Below are 5139 nucleotides of genomic sequence, written 5' to 3'. Positions count from 1 at the left end.
TCGAATCAACGGTCAACCTATTGCTCCAGATGCCGCTAATGCCAGAGCAGTCCGTGCCCCGGCCCGTAATCCTGCTCCGATTGTTGACAGACAAGAGGATATGTTCACTCTGCTCAGTGAAGACGAAGACGTTCTGGGAAGGGTTGATGAGAGGGATCGTAAAGTTGATGCCCTTGCTGAGAAAATTAGAGCTATGGAATGTCAGAATTCTCTCGGTTTTGATGTTACCAATATGGGGTTGGTGGAAGGTTTGAGAATCCCTTACAAGTTCAAAGCACCGTCCTTCGATAAATACAACGGTACTTCTTGCCCTCGCACCCATGTGCAGGCTTATTATCGAAAAATCTCTGCGTATACAGATGATGAAAAGATGTGGATGTATTTTTTCCAAGATAGTCTATCTGGGGCTTCTTTAGACTGGTACATGGAATTAAAGAGAGATTCGATCCGATGCTGGAGGGATCTGGGTGAGGCCTTCTTGAGGCAATATAAACATAACATGGACATGGCGCCTAGCCGGACTCAGCTGCAGAGTCTATGTCAGAAATCCGGAGAGAGCTTCAAGGAGTACGCCCAGAGGTGGCGTGAACTGGCTGCTAGAGTTCAACCCCCTATGCTGGAGAGGGAGTTGACAATATGTTTATCGGCACTCTTCAGGGTGTGTTTATGGACCGGATGGGGAGCTGCCCATTCGGTAGTTTTTCTGATGTTGTCATTTGTGGAGAGAGGACTGAGAGCTTGATTAAAACTGGGAAGATCCAAGATGCTGGTTCCTCTTCTTCTAAGAAGCCGTTTGCTGGGGCACCCCGTCGAAGAGAGGGTGAAACTAATGCTGTTCAATACCGCAGAGATCAGAGCAGAAGTCAACGCTGTCAGGTTGCTGCAGTGACCATTCCGGCACCTCAACCTCGTCAACAACAACAACAAAGAGTTCAACAACCGCAACAACAACAACAACAGCAACGTCCGTATCAGCCCAGACAAAGGATGCCTGATCGACGTTTTGATTCGCTACCCATGTCGTACGCCGAACTGCTGCCCGAACTACTCAGGTTGGGGTTGGTTGAGTTGCGTACAATGGCTCCGCCTACAGTATTGCCTCCTGGGTACGACGCCAACGTCCGTTGTGACTTTCACTCTGGGGCACCAGGGCATCATACTGAGAAGTGTCGGGCTCTCCAGCACAAGGTCCAAGATTTGATCGATGCCAAGGCGATCAACTTCGCTCCAGTGCCTAACGTCGTAAACAACCCTATGCCTCAGCATGGTGGGCATAGAGTGAACAATATTGAGGGGAAAGAAGCTGAAGATCTGGTTGTTAATGTTGATGATGTTCAGACTTCTCTGCTAGTTGTGAAGGGCCGTCTGCTGAATGGGGGTGTCTACTCGGGCTGTGATGAGGATTGTTTGGGCTGTGCAGAATCTGAGAATGGTTGCGACCAGTTAAGGGCCGGTATCCAGGGTATGATGGATGAGGGTTGTTTGCAATTCAGTAGGGCTGTAAAAGATCGTGGGACAGTGTCAACTATCACCATTTACTTTAAACCGTCTGAAGGACGTGGACAAAGGGTCGTTAGTGCACCTGCAACAAATGGTACCCCAGTTACCATTTCTGTGCCTGTAACCATCAGTGCTCCAACTACTATCCTTGCGTCTGGAAGAAGGGCTGTTGAGAATAGTAGAGCCGTGCCGTGGAAGTATGATAATGCTTACCGCAGTAACAGAAGGGATGAAAGTCAGACGAGACCAGTGAATCAAACTCCAGTGACCATTGGTTTACCGAATAGAGTTCCTGCAACTGTTGGTCCGGCTGTGGATAATGTAGGGGGTCCAGGAGGTTTTACCAGAAGCGGTCGTCTGTTCGCACCGCAGCCTTTGAGGGACAATAATGCTGAGGCTCTCGCCAAAGCAAAGGGTAAGCAAGCTGTGGTTGAGGAAGAACCTGTCCAGAAGGAAGCGCCCGAGGGGTCATTTGAGAAGGACGTGGAGGAGTTTATGAAGATAATCAAGAAGAGTGACTACAAGATTGTAGATCAGTTGAATCAAACTCCGTCCAAGATTTCTATACTTTCACTGTTGTTGTGCTCTGAGGCACACCGTAATGCCTTGCTGAAGATGTTGAATCTGGCTTACGTGCCTCAGGAGATTTCTGTCAATCAACTGGAGGGTGTGATGGCCAATGTGAGCACCAGGCATGGTGTAGGATTCACCAACCTGGACTTACCGCCTGAAGGGCGGAACCATAACAAAGCCTTGCACATCACCATGGAGTGCAAGGGGGCAGTGTTGTCTCACGTATTGGTAGACACCGGGTCGTCGCTGAATGTGTTGCCTAAGCAGATTCTGAAGAAGATTGATGTGGAAGGGTTTGTGCTTACTCCCAGTGACCTGATCGTTCGTGCTTTCGACGGATCCAAACGTTCTGTGTGTGGGGAAGTTACCTTGCCTGTGAAGATAGGTCCTGAGGTATTCGATATCATCTTCTATGTTATGGACATCCAGCCCGCCTATAGTTGTTTATTGGGGCGTCCATGGATTCATGCAGCAGGGGCAGTCTCGTCGACTCTCCATCAAAAGCTCAAGTATGTCTGGAACGGTCAGATTGTGACTGTGTGCGGTGAAGAAGAGATTCTGGTGAGTCATCTATCCTCGTTCAAATATGTTGAGGTGGATGGCGAGATCCACGAAACCTTATGCCAGGCGTTTGAGACTGTGGCTCTTGAGAAAGTGGCGTACGCTGAGCAGAGGAAGCCAGGTGCTTCAATTACTTCTTACAAGCAGGCTAAGGAGGTTGTTGATTCTGGCAAAGCTGAAGGCTGGGGCAAGATGGTGGACTTGCCTGTCAAAGAAGACAAATTTGGCGTTGGTTACGAGCCTCTCCAAGCAGAGCAGAATGGTCAAGCGGGTCCGAGTACCTTTACCAGCGCTGGGCTGATGAATCATGGCGACGTCTCTGCAACCGGTAGTGAAGACTGTGACAGTGATTGTGATCTGGACAACTGGGTTCGCCCGTGTGCACCAGGGGGGTCTATCAACAACTGGACGGCTGAAGAAGTGGTTCAAGTTACTCTTCTGACAGAGTAATTTTCTGTTGTTTTTTCATTTTGCATGAAAATCCTACGATCTGCCCAAGGCGTAGTGATTCATTGTAGGGCCTCATCATGTTTTAATGATTATCATTAATGAAGGACATTTTTTGCAATCAAACTTTGTGATCCCTGTCTTTCTATTTTTTGTTTTCATCTTTTTTCAAAAACAATAAAAATGGCAATGTTTTTGTTTTTTGTGACTTTATTGAACTCTTTTTCTAAAACAAAGCATTAAACATGCAGAAGCGATCTTATGGCATTCACTATGAACAGTTCTGTTATGGCTCAGTATGATTTCGACAATCCCATCTACCAAGCTGAAGAGGAGAGTGAGGAAGACTGTGAACTCCCTGCAGAATTGGTCAGATTGCTGAAGCAGGAGGAAAGGGTCATCCAACCTCATCAGGAGGAGTTGGAGGTTGTTAATTTGGGTACTGAGGACGCCAAAAGAGAAATCAAGATTGGGGCTGCTTTAGAGGACTCTGTCAAGAGGAGGCTGATTGAGATGCTGAGAGAATATGTGGAGATATTCGCCTGGTCATATCAAGATATGCCTGGGTTGGATACAGACATTGTGGTGCATCGATTACCTCTTAGAGAAGGATGTCCTTCGGTCAAGCAGAAGCTTCGTAGAACGAGTCCTGATATGGCAACTAAGATCAAGGAAGAGGTTCAGAAGCAGTGGGATGCGGGTTTTTTGGCTGTTACAAGTTATCCCCCATGGGTGGCCAACATCGTTCCTGTGCCGAAGAAGGATGGCAAAGTCAGAATGTGTGTCGATTACCGGGATTTGAATAGAGCGAGTCCGAAAGATGATTTCCCATTACCTCACATTGATGTATTGGTTGATAATACGGCTCAATCCTCGGTATTCTCTTTCATGGATGGTTTCTCTGGATATAATCAGATCAAGATGGCGCCAGAGGACATGGAAAAGACGACATTCATTACACCTTGGGGCACGTTCTGCTATAAGGTGATGCCATTTGGGCTAAAGAATGCTGGTGCTACCTATCAGAGGGCAATGACGACTCTTTTTCATGACATGATGCACAAAGAAATTGAAGTGTACGTAGATGATATGATTGCGAAGTCGCAGACAGAAGAGGAGCACCTGGTTAATTTGCAGAAGCTGTTTGACCGGTTGAGAAAGTTCAAGCTGAGGTTGAATCCGAACAAGTGTACGTTTGGGGTGAGATCAGGGAAGCTTTTAGGCTTCATTGTCAGTGAGAAAGGGATTGAGGTTGATCCAGCAAAAGTCAAAGCTATTCAAGAGATGCCTGAACCAAAAACGGAAAAGCAAGTCCGTGGGTTTTTAGGGAGATTGAACTACATTGCAAGGTTCATATCTCATCTAACAGCCACGTGCGAACCAATTTTCAAACTGCTTAGAAAGAATCAGGCGATCAAGTGGAATGATGATTGTCAGAAAGCTTTTGACAAGATTAAAGAGTATTTACAGAAACCTCCAATCCTTATACCTCCAGTTCCAGGGAGACCTCTGATAATGTACCTGTCAGTGACTGAGAACTCGATGGGGTGTGTATTGGGACAGCATGACGAGTCTGGTCGAAAAGAGCATGCCATATACTACCTTAGCAAAAAGTTTACCGACTGTGAAACAAGATATTCACTGCTCGAGAAAACTTGCTGTGCTTTGGCCTGGGCTGCTCGCCGACTGAGGCAGTATATGTTGAACCATACTACCTTATTGATTTCTAAGATGGATCCAGTGAAGTACATCTTTGAGAAACCGGCTCTCACCGGACGCGTTGCTCGTTGGCAGATGATTCTAACAGAATATGATATTCAGTACACGTCACAAAAGGCCATCAAAGGTAGTATTCTGTCAGACTACCTCGCCGAGCAACCGATTGAAGATTATCAGCCTATGATGTTTGAATTCCCTGATGAAGACATCATGTATCTTAAGATGAAAGATTGCGAAGAGCCTCTTGTCGAGGAAGGACCGGATCCGGATGACAAATGGACACTGATGTTTGATGGGGCTGTGAATATGAACGGTAACGGTGTTGGGGCAGTATTGATC

The sequence above is a fragment of the Lathyrus oleraceus genome, chromosome 4, assembly GCF_024323335.1.
Source record: "Lathyrus oleraceus cultivar Zhongwan6 chromosome 4, CAAS_Psat_ZW6_1.0, whole genome shotgun sequence".
Classification (NCBI taxonomy): Eukaryota; Viridiplantae; Streptophyta; class Magnoliopsida; order Fabales; family Fabaceae; genus Lathyrus; species Lathyrus oleraceus.
This window is presented reverse-complemented; position numbering follows the sequence as displayed.